Source organism: Triturus cristatus, chromosome 2_1 (genome assembly GCF_964204655.1).
Source record: "Triturus cristatus chromosome 2_1, aTriCri1.1, whole genome shotgun sequence".
Classification (NCBI taxonomy): domain Eukaryota; kingdom Metazoa; phylum Chordata; class Amphibia; order Caudata; family Salamandridae; genus Triturus; species Triturus cristatus.
Genome location: NC_140581.1, coordinates 866,964,374 through 866,983,349, shown reverse-complemented (window position 1 = coordinate 866,983,349; position 18,976 = coordinate 866,964,374). Strand labels below are relative to the sequence as shown.

Genomic DNA, 18,976 nt, shown 5'->3' with positions numbered 1-18,976 from the left:
TGCGGCCTCTCAGAAGAGAGCGTGCTACATTTCTTGTGCATTTGCCCCGCTGTCGTTCACATTATGCGAAAACTGTTACGTCCTGCCCTGAGGGCTCGTCAGATCAGATCCCGCCGCTCCGCAGTGATGGCGCCATTAAACACCCACAACATTCAGCTCTCCTACAGAGTTTCGACTACAAGTTAAAAGGCTGCTGTCATCGCAGTTGGCAACCTCCAGCGTCATATCATTTCTGCTTTCCTTATTTCTCCTTTTGTATTTTAGCCCCCCCCCCTTGTGCTCCTGAAATAACAACCTATACATTACTTTGCACTCACTACAAATTTTAGAGAACAATGATTTTCCATTTTCGTATTACTTATTTTACTCATAAATGTATGTTTTATTATATTTATGGCGCCTTTCACTGTCTGTGCAAATAAGCACATTTTAAATCCTGTATTATAGTTTTTGCAACGATTTATATTAATTTGTAAATAAAGATTTACCTTTAGTTTGGTTAAATGCTGTTAACATGATGTTAGTGCTATTTCTGGAATCTGTGTGCGTAAGGGGCTGCGATGCTCAAGAAGGCGTTAAAGGCGGACATAGGAAGGTGCGCTGTACAATGTCGAATAGAAGAATGCGGCTTTGTGGGGTGACCTTGCTTTGCCCTTCCAGACAGAGAGGATGCGGTGCTCGGGCGCAGAGGCGGCTCTGCATTGTACTCAGAAAAGGGGAAAAAAGGCGGCAGGGCTTGCAGCACCACCAATACGCTTTGTGCTCCTCTGGTCCCATTTATTCCGTATTCTACCTTGAAATGCTTTCTTTAGCTGTGAAAGCAATCTGTGTGTGTGTAAACTGAAAAGCCTAATTGGAACAATAGAGAAGCCATCGAGACAGGCTGATTACAAGGAGGCTGTCAGGGTCAGAGAGTAATTAAATGGCTTGACCAAAGACAGTTTAAGAATACTCAATACATCTATGCAAGAGCAGGATTTATTTTTTTAATAGCCGCGCACAGCTTTGAGCGTCTTTAGAAGGAAGGATTCACGAGTATTAATGTGTATCGGTAATAGGATTTGCCACAACATTGAAATCTGTATTAAATGAATGTCTTTCTCTTTGTGGCATGCACCTGGATGGCAAGGCATATGGGAATCATGACAACTCCGACGCGGAGGGACTTATTCAGCATGGCCTTACGAACAAGCATTGGCATAGCCAATAGGCCTCGCCTTTGCGACCGTATAAGTTTAGCCATGCAGCAGATTATCCCCTATTAACATGCCCACACACTCAACATTTTGGCAATATTGCAGGGGAGAAGCAAAAGGGTGAGTGGGGAGAAGATGTAATTAAGGATGTGGCTTAAATATACGCAGGCTAAAAATCTGTACTTAGCATAGTGTGCCGCCCAACTAGTATTTTGCTGCTTCTGTCTTTGCATACACATATATAATACTGATACAACAAGTAACATTACATGTACAACAAGCTAGGGCTATTGGCTTTGCCAATGTTTGTTGTTTGTGTAAGATAAATCGGAAACAACTATGGCTTTGTTCTATAGAATATTGAAAATGCTTTAAGTTCTGAAACGATGAGAAAGTACTATAGCGAGTCTCATTGAAGTTACATCAAAGGCAGTGAAGGGTGGTACTGCTGCAGAGGTAAGATTTTATTTCACCCTGAGGGCAAAAATGGAGAGCCCGATAGAGACTCTGTTCGGCACTGCTGAACACCGACAAGACCCGGCCCACTTAAAGCCCTGATCTTACTTCCACCAAGTGAACTCTCAGGATTCCTTAGTATGTAAAGATTCTGCGACAGTGGGAGTCGTGGGCCATCGGCTGTTCTCAGTATATCCAATAGACAATAAAGGAAGCCACCCTAAAATATCCATGCAGCAGGTGGCGCCATAGCAACAAGCTAATCCGTTTTCTTGTTTGATGGAACTCGAATCCATTGTGGGCTATACACCAACCGCCTTGTGAACTTCCGGTACTGCCTTGCCCTCGAAATTAATTCAGACTTAGTACAGAAAACAAACTATAGCACATTATTTAAATGAACATCAGCTGGGTTAAATAATGTTAATCTTATTCCACAGACTTCCCTCTGTTATCGTTTTTCAGTTGGCATAGAGGTTTGTTTCTGTAGCAGTGGGACAAATAAAAACCTAACATCCTCCAAGATACACACCCTTCAAAACAAGTGTTTTCACTTTATTTTTTTTAACAAACATATAACAGTGCTCACAGCAAGGTGTGCTGCCCTGGCACCCTTTCTGTGGTGTCACACTTACATACACATTCCACCATAATTAAATCAAATTAGCTGATGAGCTTCATTAATACCCACAGAGGCGGCCCACGTTCGGCAGGTGTGATCAAATTTCTCACAGTCTGGCAGTGCCAAGCCCACATGCAGAAAGCTGACCATCTAAGGTACATTTCATGGAGGCTGGGAAAATGGCGGCTGAATGAGGGTCTTGCCCATCGTCAGTGGCACGTCAGTGCGCCGTTCCTGTTAGCAGCTGGCCTACCGCGAAGCATGGTGAAATGCAATTAATATAGCCTGCACGGGAATTGAAATTCACCTGAGAGCAGATGAGGCTCATCAATCATATAATGCTTCACTTTCTTTCTTTTTATCCTGTTTTGGCAGCTGTACAACAATTTAAAGTAGCACAAAACAAGCATGAAAGAGGGATAAAAGCAAAGTTTAATCAAGCGCGGCCGCGAAAGCGACCATGCTTTGTTTATTTAGTAACATGAACCCAGATAAAGATAAGGGAGGAATGCAGCTGGCACAATGCGCGCCCCTGCTCGCTCCCGAGACCCCTAGGCCATGGGAGTGAAAGTTTAGAGGAAAGGAGGGACATGCACCCGTCTTTGGCCATTTGCGTGCTTTCATTATTGAAAGCCTCACGCAAAGGCCAATGGAATTGTGGGAGGAGGCTGACCCACACGGAGAAGTCTCTTGGAAGTCTGGAGTGATTCCAAGAGGCCTTCTCCTAGGGCAGCGCATGCGCGCTGCGCTAGGCTCGACCTAAAAAGACGGTGGCCAACCAGATCATTTGTAAAGCTATAACAATAAAAGGGGCCTTTCCTGACAAATTGGGCCACTAGCCAGATATCCCAGTTCAGTGACTTTCCCCTATAAGCATCCTGCCCAGGATGTGATCTTTCATAAAAATCGTCATTGGAAAGTAAGACCTTTAGAATTTCTTTGATAAATATATTGGCTTTTATAGTGATTAAGACAATATGATTAAGGCAATATGGGCTAGAAGTAATACATGGACTCGCAACCAAGGGTTGTGCAGTTTGCACCCAGGCTGGTTTGCAAATGGGAATGTAATTGACTGGAACTGTGGTGTTAATATGTCCACAACAAATTGTACATTCTCAGGGTGTCTCAAAACGACTTCCCCAGTGATTATTAATTAGCAAGTAGTAATTTGCACACACCTGAGATTAGCCGCAAACGCAAGGATGGAGGCCTGCAGGACACAGCAGTCAACCATCCCTGCAATTGCTTTTCCAAAAAGGACACTTTATTTTTTTTTTTAAAGCAGCAATAAAAAAAATCTTATTTGTGAAGAGAGCAGGGAGCAGCCAGGAGGTCTCTGGACCACTGCTTACTCCCCTGAGGCTGCCGACATGATTCACAAAAGGGAAACATTCATATGAAATCAGAACCCCAACTTGGGCGTTCAGTAACTGACCAATGATTTTGCAGTCACAAACCATTGGAACATCACTTTCTCTTTGACAAATGGAAGTGGAGCGTCCCTTTCCCACCCCATCATATTTCAAATTCGGAAAGGATTTGTAACAAGATAGAAGGACTTTCTGATACATAAAATAACTCTTGAACATTGAGAAAAGCCCTTTTGAAGTCTCAAACGGTCCTTGTACATCAGGCCTTATTATCCCAATCGTGGTTCTTAAAATCATTGAAGGACAAATACTGACAATTGAGTCACTATGATTGAAGCCATACAGGCATTACTACGATGTGTGCTCTTTTTACTGCAACGCCTACAGCAGAGATCACTCGTATACAATTCCAGCCAGCCATGAATTTCCCTAGCCTGCCTGTGAGGTGGAAGTGGTCCAGATGAAGGAGGCTAAGAGAGCTTATTCAAGTATAAATAGCAAAACTTGAGAAAAGCCGTATGCAGAAAGAAAACCAATCTAGAGCTAAATTGGACATGTGTATTCAAAACACTTTATTGAAATATCCAAGGATGAATGATGATCATTTAGGTTTAGAACCGACGTCTCCCTCTTCTTGAAAGAAAAGATGGGTCAACTTTATGTTTTTTGAAGTGCTTTAAACCTTCTTTAACTTCAAGGTGCTCGAGTTAGGATGAGTGGCACTTGCAGTCTTTCCAGGCTGACACCTGGGATTCATTTTTGCAATGGCCATTTTGACTTTACAGGGGTGAAAACGGAATTGATGTTATCAAAATTAGATTTAGCAAGAATGAGGGGTGAAGAAACCGCCATGAGGTAAAGTTTATTGTGATTTAAGTGTCAGGACCGTCCATATCTTCTCTGTTTGACAAACGTGTGTGTCTTTTTTTTATTTTGACAGACCACTTTATAGTCCACTTTTGGGCAAGAATTCTTGGACTAAATCCGTTTGCCTTTTGGGCGCTCCCTTCACCAGCAGCAAGGCCTTTAGAGGCTATCTTATGCCATCAAGCACATTGCGGACATTGGTGGTGGTGCCGTAAGTAAACTTAATGTGGCACCAGCCCTTGTTATATTCCTTACCTAATGCAGTCCTAGACTGTGTTTTGTAGTTCGGGTCTCCTTTCACATGATAGAATGCTTCTGTATTGAGCTGGGTCGGACTGCCCTATAGGGTAATCAGGCAATGCCTGGTGGGCTGGTCTCACAGATCAGGATGTGGGCCGTTTTTTTTGTTGTTGGTGTTTTGCGCCAGTTTAACAGCCAAGTGGGCCACTTTTTACTGCTGATTTTCATACTTTTCCCAATTTTTTTAAAACGATATGCTTCCCTAATGTGGGCATCTTTTATTTTTGTGCCTGGGCCTACTTTTAGTCCCAGCCCTACCCAGATATTCGTAATTTAAGTGCTTAATTTGAGCTGGTGGTTTCCAGTGCTCAGCACCGGCACTTAATCAACACCGGCACTTGAGCACCAGTTAAGGACACGTTTCATTTTGGTAGACATAGAGCGATTGAGTGATTCGCCCAGAATCACAAGATGTTGAGCGATGCCAAGACTCGAAGCTGGGTCCCCTGCGCGAAGTCGGAAGCTCTGGCCATTACGCCACATCCTCTCCACACTTGTAGTGGTTCATTGTTAGTAGTTGGTTCTAATTTAAGTGGCGCTAATGGGAGAAATGGGCTGGTGGAAGCTGCCTCCTGACGAGAGCCCCGGCACGTATTTTGTACAAATTAACCACTGAGTAATATCCACATTAATGGCCAGGGTAGAGCACTCAATAAAGGGAGGGAATACAAAACCTCAAGAAAGACAAGGAATGGTGGGGAGGGGAGTTGTTGGGAGGAACAAATACCTTATTCGAAGTAACCCCCATAGTGTTATTTTTACAATCCTCATTTTCAGATCTGAGTCATAAAGATTAACTTAACATTTCTACATCCTGGACATGAAGTCCTTCTTTCGGCATAGATCTTTCTAATATCTTTGAATTCGTGGAACCAGTACTCTGCCCAGATGGCCTCATTAAGGGTGTGGGGGAGTCTGAGGAATGCCATAAACCAATGGTCTGCCAAGTCTGCTGTTCCCCGCCCCTTTATAGGTGGTGGAAACTGCTGGGTTACCATCCTCTGAGTGTCCACTGAGTGTAACCCCTGACCCATCGGTCGGCCTCCTACAGGAGCTCTGGTTCTTAGTAGCATTTACCTGACCCTATTAATGGCTCGATTAGTTTTACCGGCTGTACGATGTTACTATGCCTGCTTTTACCACTCATGCCATTACTTTATATAGATATATATTAATTGTTTCTTTTTATCTTTTTTTGGGGGGGGGGGTGGGAGACCTTCCAAACCACCCCCCCCACATTTCTTTCAATAAATGTATCTTATTTTTATTGAGAAATCCACTCCAAACACCCCCCTTTATTAAATACCCTTACCACCCTATGCCCGTACCACTACTAAACCCAAAAAATACCCTTAGCACCCTAAACCCCTACCAAGCACTAAACCCTTAAAACATCCTTAAAACCCAATACCGTTACCCACCCCTAAACCCTAAAAATACTTTTACAACCAAATTACCTCACCCACCCCTAATCCCTGAAAAACCCTTTGCCACCAATATCCTTACCAACCCCAAAACCCTGAATACATCCTTACAACCCAATACAGTTACTCACCCCTAAACCCTAAAAATACCCTTTCCACCCAATGCCCTTATCCACTCCTGAATCCTAAAAACACCCTTAAAACCCAATACTCTTACCCACCCCTAAACCCTAAAAACACTCTTAAAACCCAATACCCTCATCCTTCCCTAAACCCTAAAAATACCCTTTGCACCCAATACCCTTACTCTGCCTCAAACCCTAAATATACTCTTACTATCCTATACCCCTACCCACCCCTAAACCCTTAAATGTGTCTGTCTCTCCATCTAGATACACACACACATATATACTTACCTTAAATTGACTTACCATGCATGGTAATGGTATGTGTGGTAAAATACCCAAAAATGCATGTGTGGTAAAATCTGCATGGTAATTGCTGCGCTGTAAAGCTGTTTCCATTTTCTCTCAGTTTCTCTGCCTATGTGTGCCATGCAATGCATAGTGCATGGCGCACACAGGCAGGAAAAATACAGTATGCCCCTCTGCTCAATCAGAAAACAACTTGCACGTCGTTACCGTCTATTTTTCATTTAGAGAAAGCAGACTCATGCTTAGGCACTTTATTTTATGTAAACAAAAATGTTTTCAGAGCGAACACTTAACCAATATCGTCTGTCAGGGAATCTCCAGTGCTGGGAAGGTAGCTGCCACCTTGGTGGCTTCATTCGAAGCGCAGAGATCCCTGCCAAGTAGGCAGGGCATTCTAAGTAGGGCAGACGGCCCTCCTCCAGGTCGGCTGAGGCCATGACTTCAGCCGTCAGCAGTCTCATGGACACTTGCCAAGGTCTAATATGTAGTTCATCTCCATTCAAACGTTCAGACTGTTCAGTTGTTCTGATGTAGTCAGCCAAAAGTCAATGGGCTTGATGTATCTGGGCTGATGGGTCTAGTTTGCCACCGGTCGGTTACTTTAGCACTTGCTGCTGTTCTCATGATTTGATTTCTTGTAAGAATAAATAACTTCTATCTGCTGCTTCTAAAGCCGGCTGGTACTTTTTTCAATTTTTCATGGGTAACACTGGTGGAAGGTCTTATTCATTCCGTAACCTGCAAAACGAGAAAAGAGGATATTCTGTCTGTAGTGAATCCCTTTCTGGTGTGGTTGTTGTATTAAGGACGTTTGCTCTTTTCTCCACCTTCAGCAGATCAACCACAGACTTTAATTTCAATGGTAAAAACACTAGGAGAGAAAGAAATTATATTTTAAATTCATATACTGAATTAATGAAGCTTAAGTGTAATACACAGAGACGTTCCTATAAAGAGACTATCGAATAGGTGAAATATAGACTGAGGGAGACCTTTGATAATTTGAGTGCTTCACTCCAGCCAGCCCACGTACATAAACGATTTACTCAAAAGAACTGTTAGAGAGACTGAATATCCTCTTAATTAATGTAATATCTCTTATAAAACAGACCACTGTTGGCTGACATGCACTTCCCCCCACACTAATCAGTAGAATGCACCCACGGCCCCTGACTCCTGCTCATCCTGTTTGAACACAAGCTAAAAGGAGACTTTGTTCAGCATGATAACGACGCCATCAAGCCAACCGCGTCCGCCTTGATCTCGTTCCAGACCGTTGGGATACTGTAACGGCAGAGACTGTTCCATCTTCCACCCTGTCTACATTCTCTCCTCGTCTTTGAACTCCTTGAAAAAGGTACTGTCTTTACTCACAAAGTTCTGGATGTGAACCGTTGCAATATCCGGATTTTAGGACATGGCATTCCTTTTCCCGTTGCAATATCCTATTGGCTTTATTATCTAGTGGTTTCTGCAGCTGTGTGTCCCCCGCCCCACCACCAGTGTGGTTTCAATGTTTGTAGTTGAACCACACACACTGCTTCTTTGCTGGACTGACCCCTTTTTAAGTTCAAAAGTAAGTTTATTAAGAGAATTAAAAATGACAATACATAGGATAATGAAAAACAACAGTGCATTTCATACACGGAAATAAAATTCAGAGACAAAATTATTAAATGTATAAAACATGGTAACATATCCTAAAAAACATGGTAACATATCCTAAAAAACATGGTAACATATCCTAAAGCAGGACTGACCCGACCCTCATCCCTCCACCGAGTGCTTGTTTCAAGCCTCCTCTCTGTCACACGTCTTGCAGCTCCGGCCACTCATTTAAGTGCAGAATTGTTAGCTGCAGGCTCAGGATCCCAAACACAGGCAAGACCCTCCACCCTGGCTCAAGCGAATGCATTCCATTTCGGAGTATTTCTGACCAGTTTCTAGTGGGTTTCAATTGTCGCTCTCCAGTAACTCGGCCAATCCTAAACCGTCCTGCAGCCTTACGGGTGCCGCACTCGGGTCAAAACGTGACCCGCGTGAACGGAGCCCTCCTTTCTCTACCCATCATGCTTCAGGTTATCAACACACGTGTTTTATCATTACACTTGCTGGAAATCGATTGTGAGTTTATTTTGATGTGGCATTTAGGTTTTAGATGCTGTTCTTACAATGTCACAGGTAAAATGCTTTCCACCGCTCTACAGGGCTCTCCTTTATTTGTTCATCAGTATCATCAGACGGTTTTAGGGACCATTCTTCTTTTCATGGACACTGCTTAGTAATTTTGTCACCGTGCACAGTTGACAAAATTCGCTGTAAAATCCAAGCACTTGCCCAGCTTCACCCTCAGTTGTGTCAGAGGTAGATTGAAGGGAGCTGCTTGTTCTTTTGGGCCATAGCTCCAGTGCACTGGCATTTCCTTGCTTGTAATCTGTGTTTGCCTAACATTAACAAAAATCATGAAATAACGTCATTTTCATTATAGGCAATATACAGATACGCTTTTATGCCTTTGTGGCAAGTTTTACGGACCAGTTCTTTGAGATATGTGTACTGCCTTAGTGAGTATTTTTTTAATAGATTAAAATGTCCAGGGACCTCTGATTACACCGGGAGTTCCATAAATGCACACCGATTGATGTGCAGTGACCTACCATGCTTCACCCCTTGAAGCCCAAGGCCATCTATCAGAGGACAGCGGCAGGCAGAAAGCAATCTGCACCGCGTAAAAATTGAGCCTTTACTGTCTAGAGCCTTGAGAATATATGGAGCTAAATTGCTTTCTGCTTTTCATTCGCAGGCCTGGAGCCTGCATTGATCGCCGCTCTCGCGCTGTAATACCTCAGAGGGACCGCGTTCCCCCTGGGCGGCCATACTGTGGAAATGCCATTCACGCATGGACAGCTTGAAATATCTACCGCCGGGTTTTGGATGACCTCCTTCATTTTCAGGCTGTTCCCTTCAAGGGACATTGAACTGCAGAAGTTTTAGAGTGAACAAAGTCCAGACAGTATGTTCAGATTGTCCTGCAAACAATGTTGAGGTGAAGGAAGGGGAGTGTCACTGTTCAGAGAGAGAACCCCCTGCACCACAAATCGAATGCATGGACTCCTGGTGTACATGAGCAATGCCATTAAAAATCCACGCGTTGCTAAGACACGTCATAAGCTTAATCTTTGGATATTTGTAGAAGTCAATTGTCAGAAGTAAGAACACCCTAGATACGCCCCACTAAAAAGTGCACCTTCCATGTGTAAGCATTCTGAAGGCTATCTAAGCCTAATCATTCGAGTGTTGAGTAAATTGAGCGTCATGCGATGGTATTTAAACTTTCTATGTGAACTAATAGAGTGGGGGATAGCTGAAGAGTTTTATGAGGGAGCGATAATGGCTACTCCAACCTTAGATTATCCACTGATCGTGTTGCTTTGTCTGATTTTTGCACAGAGTGTTTGTTGTTAGTCAATTCTGGATAGGGCCAGGGCTTGGCTAGTGTAAGACTGAGAACCCAACCATCTGTGCAGCAATACTGCCTACCCCCTGCTATTTCTTTTCATTTGTCCTAAAGTTTCACAGAGTTTTTTTTTTTTTAAAGTATTTTTGGGACGCCTGATTCTCAGGAATCCCTCACACCTAAGAGTTGACACTTATAAGTTACACCCGTTGTGTGCCTGAGATTGAGGAGACCTATGGTTCTGTCCCAAGTAGTTTCAAGCAGGTAGACTCCCTAAATACCTTTTACAGAGGCCTTGCTGCTGACAGCTTTGCAGTATATTAGAGTGCAGTAGCTGCACCCAGGATGTGCTTCATTGGGTCCCCTTTTGGTGAATCTTTTTTATTACGTGGGAGTGTTTACAAACATTATGTGCATAGGTTTTGCAATAATGATCGTGAACATTGCACATTGGACCATGTCGCCACTGAAGGTAGTTTGTGAACATTGTACTAAGTGCATGAAAGGTGTTTGCAGGACGAAAAATGGCTGCACTCCATAGAGAGCATCAAGAACGGCCCATCCTCCACTTATTCTTCCTCCATGCTTCCTTCATTTCCAGAATGTTTCTGTGGGGTAAACGCAACATTTTTCACCAGAGAGCAGTCCCCAGAAGTTATTCATAGCCAGAGCATGTAGGGGGTGGCTAGCGCAGTCCATTGTGGCAAGAGAATGAGTGCCCTTCCCAGAAGGCTGTCTTAGGAGAGAAACTCTGCCCCAGCCTGGTTGGTTTTTCTGCAAAGGATGCACTGATGATTAGCAGTGGGCTGCCACACAGCTGCTCAGAATAGGACATATGTTATGTTATTTTATGAGTTTTGTATAGCGCACAGCTGCCCCAGCAAAGGGGCGTCCCAACGCTAACAAGCAGGAGTTGGAAGGCTACTGACAGAAGGCAGGGCCTAAAGCAAAGGGAAAAGGTGTGTTTTAATGGCCTTGCGGAATGCCAGGTAGTTCTCGATGCTACGGATATGCACAGGAAGGCATTTCCAAAGTTTTGCATCCAGGGTGCCGAAGGAGCGTCCTCCTGCATGCACCTTCCTCACCCGAGGAACAACCGCCAAACGCTGACCCATAGATCCTAGTTGGCAAGTGGGTGTATAGAGTGAAAGCTGGTTTGCCAGGATACCTGGGGAAGTGAGATTCATAATTTTATAGGCAATGCAGAGGGACTTAAACTCGACACGCCTCGCTACCGGCAGCCAATGTAGTCGGCGGATGGCGTTAGTCGTAGAACAAGTTCTAGGAAGGCCAAGGAGAGTTCTAGCTGCCGCATTTTGGACCCTCTGCAGACGTAGAATTTCAGCCTTGTTAACCCCCAGGTAGAGTGAACTGGCATAATCCAGCCTAGACATGATGGAGGCCTGGATGATGACTTGACGAATAGAGGGGTAAAAAAAAACAGCAGCTATTTGAGCCCTCGCAGGAGTCCAAAACAGGTCCCCGCAACTTGGGCCGAGTCAACCCATGCACACAGATTTTAACCACCTGTTCGGGGGCGGGTGCGCATCCCAAGGTCGCAGGCCACCAGCGCTCACTCCACAGCTCAGTGTCTCTCCTTACCAGCAGAATCTCAGATTTGCTGACGTTAAGCTGGAGGCAGTTGGCAGTCATCCACTCTGCTACAGCTGCAAGATCGCTCCTAGCATCCTGCGTGGAGTCATCAGAGAGTGCTACTACCAACTGAGTATCATCAGCATATGATACTACAGTTATTCCTCTGCTCCTGGCCACTGCTGCTAATGGTTGGACATACAGGTTGAATAGCGTAGGGCTCAATGCTGAGCCTTGTGGAACCCTTGTTTGATAGTATGTATCAGGGAGGCAAAAGGGGGGCCACCACCCGGAAGGTTCTCTCAGAAAGAAAAGAGGCGAACCATCACTAGGCCGGGCCCTCGATGCCAGCCTCCACGAACTGTTGCAGCAGGATCTGATGCGATATCGAACGTGGCGCTGAGATCTAATAAAATCAGTGCCGAAGTGCATCCGGCATCTAAGGCCTCCCTCAGGTGTTCGGTCACAGCTAGGAGAGCAGACTTCGTGCTGTGACCCGGGCGGAAACCATTCTGAGAGGAGTCAAGCGTGCTGTTGTATTGCAGGAATCCTTTCAGAATGAAGTTGATGTAAGCCTCAGCGATCTTGGACACCCACGGCAGGAGAGAGATGGGGCGAAAGTTCTGCAGTTTGGCGGTGTCCAATGTAGGTTTCTTTAACAGAGGGACCACCATGGCTTGTTTCCAAGCCCTAGGGACAGTCGCCATGGACAGGGACATATTGATCAGCTGACACAGAGGTGTAAGGAGCAAAGGCAGAGATTTCAGAAATTGCTCAGGCTTAAGAGGATCTGCAGGAGAACCTGATTCAACCCTGCTACATAACGTACGCAACTCATCATGGGTGATTGAAGGGAAGACAGCGAGTGTGGAGGTGGAGAGGGGTCTATGAATGGGACCTGAACCAATCGAGGTGAGGGGGAAGGTCCTATAGATGTTCTCCACCTTCTTGATGAAGAAGGCGGCAAGATCCTCACATTGCTGATCATACGAAATCAAAGGTACTTTAGGTGGCCCTGCCGCTTTAAGATCTATGGGTATTGAAAAAATACTTTTAGCGGGATTGCTGCTACTACTGATGTCGTCTTTTTAAACAACAAGGGGGACCCAAATAAAGTCTGCCTAGGACCTTGGGAATCAGTTATTCTAAGCAACAATGGTCCCTAGGAAAGGGTGAACAAAACTGATAAATACAGACCCAGTCAGTGCTGTATTAGTTAAACGTGTCCCGCCGGACAGAGGTTCAATGTTTAATTTTTCAGCAATTCTTGGAGATATGTACAAGACAATATACTGAGAGTGGGACACAAGCCTGCATTCCACTACAGAAACGTAGAAACATACAAAACATACAGTCTGGGAAACATTTAAGCAAGGCTCAGGCAACGCTCACGGTTTGTTCTCAGGAGAAAAATTCACAGTTATAGGTAAACAGATCACAAGGAACACCAATACATGACAAATAGTAACATCATAGTGTATGTATGAGGTGTTTTAGGGTGTAGACGGCGTTTCGATCCAGGGGACAAATGTGTGGATCATCTTCAGGACAATAAATAAGCATGCCTGAATTATAGGTGCCTTAAATTACTATATGAACAAAACAGTTTGGGAGAAAGAAGGGATTATAGGGAGAAAAACAAGAAGATTGGAATTAGGAGGATATATCTTGACAACGTAACCTAGTTTAGTTTGTATGTCATTCAGTAAAAATAGCACCTCTAGAGACTAACATTCAGTTGGAACAACCTGCAAGATTAGGCCAAATAACACGGAGTTCAGCATTGAAAGATGGCGCAATAAAGTGACAAAAAAGACTTTTCAACAAGTGCTGCGTCAACAAGTAGGTATTGTGACAACGTGCATATTTACAAAAAACGGCGCAGTGACTTAGTGAAAACAATATTGGTTCAACACTATTATGAGACCTCGGTAGCTTTTTTCTAATTACTGGCCCCAAATTTAGAGATTTAAGAGAGGGAAAGAGTGACTTAATAGCAGGAATGGAAAACAAAGTCCGTTGTCGCATGAGTTACGCATGAGAATGGAGGGGACACGGTCAAGTAGCGATGAATCATGCCGAAGTCAGGTGATAGGTAATGCGTTAAGAAACCTGCAGCTGCATGCACGCATGCAATGTGAATGTGCGGGAGCTTACCGTGGATTTATACGTCGTGAGTATGGGTAGCGGGAATGTCCTCAATGGGAGTGGCGGAGGTAGAGGTCGCGATGTAAAGTTAGGAATTTAGTGTAATGCTTAGGCAGGAAGGAAGGGAAATAATTAAATTGAGTAAGTGAAGGGACCCGCATGACTAAAAGCGCGTAGCAGGAAGCAGAGACTCACCATCAATTGTTGAATCAGAAAAAGAGCCACAGGAGTGTGCTCTGTGGGCGCGATGGCCTGTAAAGACAGCGAGTGTGGAGGTGGAGAGGGGTCTATGATCGGGACCTGAACTAATGGAGGTGAGGGGGAAGGTCCTAAAGATGTTCTCCACCTTCTTGATGAAGAAGGCGGCAAGATCCTCACATTGCTGATCATACGAAATCAAAGTCACTGTAGGTGACCCTGCCGCTTTAAGATCTTTGGGTATTGAAAAAATACTTTAGCGGGATTGCTGCTACTACTGATGTCGTCAGCAAAGTAGGCCGCCCTTTCCTTCTGGATGGCCCTGTGATAGCTCTTGATGGCTGCCTGATAATGCCCCTTCAGGACCGGGTCGTGATCCCGTCTCCATGCCCGTTCCAACCTTTTGCATGCGTTCCGAATAGTAGCAAGCTTACTGTTATACCATGGGCTGGATTTACTATTGCAACTCTTCGACCACTTAGCAGGGATAAGCCAAGACTGTACTCCAGCTGTAGGAAAATCTCGTTGACATTAAACAGACCTGCTTGGCCCTTGCTGTGATGTTACTAGAATATGGAGCTGAGCTCTACAGATTTTAACGGTGTCATGCTGAAAGTCTACTTGTCTATTCTGCTGCTGACAGACTGACTTGCCTGCACGGAAGCCCCAGACGGCCCAAAATGTCCATCTCCTTAGACAGACTGCCCAGTACCCCTCTTCTCCCCCGCCAGATTCCAGAAGAGGGCTTCTCAAGAGACCAACACCATCTAGTATAAGTGAGCTGAGTGGTAGCTGTTATTGGTGAGCACACCCCCTTCCTTCACCATCTTTTACTGTTTTTTATCCCTTACATATGTGTACTGAGATTGGCATGTGTGCTAGCTGGACCGAGAAGGCCATTGATTGGTCACAATATGTGTTCTTTTATCCTATAGCTTCAGACCCCATTGTCTCTGTGCACCACACAGCAGCCTGCCCCCTTCACCACCTAGGTCATTTACACAGGAGTGTAAAGCTGCAGACTGAGAGTTGCTAGAACCCCCGTATCTTGAGCTAGCAACATTTTTAGGGACTGACAACTAATCCTAAACTGGAAGGTAAGATGACCTTTCTGGATACTTTCATTCACTTTCCTGGACTACAAAACACTTTCTATTTTCCTTGCAAGTTACTATACTGCTTTTATGCATTTTGAAACACTACTTTCTTTGTTTTATTACAATATTACATATTCATAATCACTAGCATGGCAAATGCTAAATGTTTGTGATCTCAGTGGAAAGTAACTAGGACTTCATAAGATGACTTTGAGCCTCTGTCTCACAAGACGGTGTTTGTGAACATTCAAAGTTTATGAACACTCTGTGACCATCCATTAATTTATTGTAACTGCATTGTGTTGCTTTTGTTTTTTAATTTTCTGGAGTGTTCTGGTGTTCATGATCCTCTAGTCATCGAAGACAGTGCTTAGAGCCAGAGATCCTAGTTTATTACAGCATTGGTGGGGAATTTTGCTTTGCATGCTTTCACTAGTTGACCTTCTTTATACCATGCCTACGTTTTTATATTTTGAGATATTGTTAATGTGTTGTTACAAAGAAATGTAACTCTGGATGGGTATTCACATTTTTGTTGCAGCTGTGATAATTGTGTTGTTTCGCACAAAGACTCAGGTCTCCACCAGCACCTTTGTGCAGGGCCTTGACCGCTAATCCACAGGTATGAGGATCATACTGACCAACGTCTACGTGCCCAGGGTAGTGGTGAATGGCAACCCTCCAGCCTTAGTTGTCTCTTTGATTGGAAAGTTGGCCTTTTGAATGGAAGTCTGACCCATATCACGTGCTCACTGGGGATCAGTGCTATCAATATCCTTAGGTGTTTATTTGCTCCAGACATAGGTAGGACTTACTCCTGTATTTCTAGGAGTAAGATATGCTAACCCAAGGAAAAAGAGTTTTGTGGGTTGTATCTATAAGATACCATTTCTTACTCCTGGAAATTTGTGCTTGTGTTTCGCCTAGGTTTTCTGTAAAGCACATCTACTCACAGAAAAAGCTTTGTGGATCGCACCATAAAGAGGGAAGATGCCTTTTAGGGCAGTGGAAATCTAGCCATAATTCCTGATGCGAACAGGCTGCGATCATGGAAGGCCTGCACCATGTCCTTGCGAGCACTTCATGGCCATCTGATTCCTTTCCTTGATTTTTCAGGGGTAGCTATTTGCCTTTTTCTGTATGACCTAACTTCCTATTTTTATTTTCTTGTTTGTTTCTATAGTTTGTTTAGTTTCCACATCATGTTAGCTATACACTTAGGAGCTCCTTGACCTCCCCGGGAGCAAGTTGTTACAGTGTCAGTTCCATATTCACGTACTCTCTGCGGAAGGAAGCAATTATCCTTGTATTGTGCATTTTTAACCCTTTGAATTTCAATGTAAATGAAAAATGGTACACTGGCAGTGTTCACTGTCCTTATAATATCCTGTGATTCTGTTAATTTTATGTTCTGTGACTCTGATTAAAAAAATAGCAATGCTAACCTATTATGGATAGTTATTGACTTTTAAAAATATGTTTTTTGCATTTTGTGGTTTATCGCCCATGCTATTCTCCTCTATTGGCAGGATCACCATATTGACAATCAGGCTGGTTCCAAGCTGCCTGTACTCATTGGAGCTTTAGAGGACCCAAAGGAGACGTGGAAAATGAGGCAAGCAGTTTTGCCGTGCTCAGTGAGATGTGAGAAGGTAAGGTTGCATGGTTGCTGGATCACTTTGTCCTGAGGGAAAGCTTAGAGCATATATATGAGCAAATGATTACAAACCGTGTTCAAAAGTCAGGGTAAGGTTGTGTACTGCTTGAGTAGGTTAGTTTTGCCACATTAGTATCAATGCAATATGTCTGCATAATAACATTCATAGTAGTATGTAACAGAAAGAGGTTGAAGGGTAAGAAAGGGAACACACTGGTCTTGATTACACGTTGACTGGCTCTTTTATACAGGCAGAGATAACGTTTCCAGCCAGTATCCCCCACACAATCCGGCTATCACGAGAATTTGCCCACAAACCAAGTAATTACATGAAGACCTAGATTTACTGTGTCCCAATCCACTTGCTTTGGCTTCATTGTAGCCGGTATGGGGAGGGTAGTTCTGGGTGTTTAGCAGGGGAGCAGGTGGCATGGGGACCAATCTGTGCTCTCTTGTATCATGCAAGGATGTCACACAGAAGCCAGGGGCTGATGCTGGGCTGTTTTTGCATCCCGAGCCTCATGTAATTGTATCGGCTGGTCAATTCTGGTCTGATCTTCCTGCACCCTAGAAATGTGGAAGACCGGCTTGGTTATAATTGAGGATAGTGGTATCCCACCAGCGTATTCCTGCCCATGCTATAATCGGAGACACTGCATCCTTAAATTGAGGTTCAATATATGTGACTATACTTCCAAATTCTTCCTAATCATAAGCCCTGGTAATACTCTTAGTGATTTATGTAAATTGTGAGTTTAATACCTTCTTGCATTTGCCAGGTTATTTTATCCTCTTCACATCTGGTCTACAATGACATTTACCAGAAAAAATGGCAAACTTTACCCTAATCGAGAATGTAATTTCGCTCAGTTTATAATTCATTTGTGCTTGAGAAACTCCTCATTGCGCCTTGTGGCTTTATTCCCTTCATGTCTTAGTTTTTGTGGATACATCTTTTTGATACATTGTTCTGTTCAGTAAAACCTCTTCTCCTCACACTTGTACACCCATAAAGTTTAGTCGAGCTTGGTTTAGCCTGCTGAATATGCTTTTGTTTAAACTGTGCTCTTTTACTTTGACCCTTCCATACCAATATTGATAAAGCATATTGACACGCACTAAATAGCATGGCATTCCCAGGATTTATGGATTCCATATCATATAGTTAAGTACTGAGCTGACCCTGAAGCTAACATTCACATTTTCCAAATGTATCCATTTATTCTTCCATTGATTTATCACTGTTCCTTGTTGTAACACATGTTCTCGGTCTACTACAATTTTGATAGGTGGCCTATTGATTTAACGATCAATCTTGTCAATAAATGCCACTGACCCCGGAGAGTGTTAGCTGTAAGAAATTGGCACTTAACACATCATTGGACAAAATACTAAAGCACGGTCTAATGGCATCCATCGACTAGATTACAAGTAGGAACTCCTGACCTTAAATTGGTGGGTGGAAACCTAAATTATCTCTTGTGGCCTCCCTACACTGAGGTGCATAAAACATCATAAACATTTTGAAGAAGGGAGTGCAGTGAAGATGGCAAAGGGAGAATATTATGAAAAGCTTAGAAGCAAAGAGTACAACCTATCTAGACAACAGTGACATGCCAAACAATCAGCCCTTAGAAGCCCACACCAACTGACACGGTGAGAACCTGTGGCCTGTCGACGAGTCAAAAATAATGAGCAATATAGATCATTCCCCATCTCTTCATGTCATCTATGTGCTGTCGAATCTTCTTCTTTCTTCAAACACATGAGAAGAGACATGGGGCTGAGGCCAGCAGACACCTGTCATTTAACCCTCTCACTCCCCACACAAAACTTGCCGAGCATCATGCATCAAGCAATATTTTCAAACAATATTCCCCTGACATATCTGATCTCATCAACATGTAAAGGAGGCAGTTGTTTCTCGACTTGTGACTAAACCAGCAGCAAGACCAAAGAACCAAGGATTCTACAGGCAAATAACACATCCCAGAAACATCCTCTAAAAGGAGAATACAAGACAACTGCAGAGATATGTTGACAGAATAATCACCTCTATGAATGAAATGAGAACAAGACATCACTACTCTGTCAATTTACATCTGTCTGCTGCCTAACAGAACAGCTCCTAAAAAATATATATATCTTTTTTTC

The 18,976-nt window shown here is 43.7% G+C and overlaps 1 protein-coding gene across 4 annotated transcripts in view; it reads left to right on the top strand.

Moving 5' to 3' along the window:
- APBA1 (amyloid beta precursor protein binding family A member 1) overlaps positions 1 to 18,976 on the top strand; it is a 413,377-nt gene that overhangs the window by 179,248 nt on the left and 215,153 nt on the right. For 3 of the 4 annotated variants that reach the window (XM_085633001.1, XM_085633007.1, XM_085633010.1), the window contains exon 3: positions 16,695 to 16,817. The gene's annotated coding sequence lies outside the window, so the exon portion shown is untranslated. Of the gene's footprint in view, positions 1 to 16,688; positions 16,818 to 18,976 lie in introns of those variants that run through there. The other variant, XM_085633005.1, reaches the window with a different exon arrangement.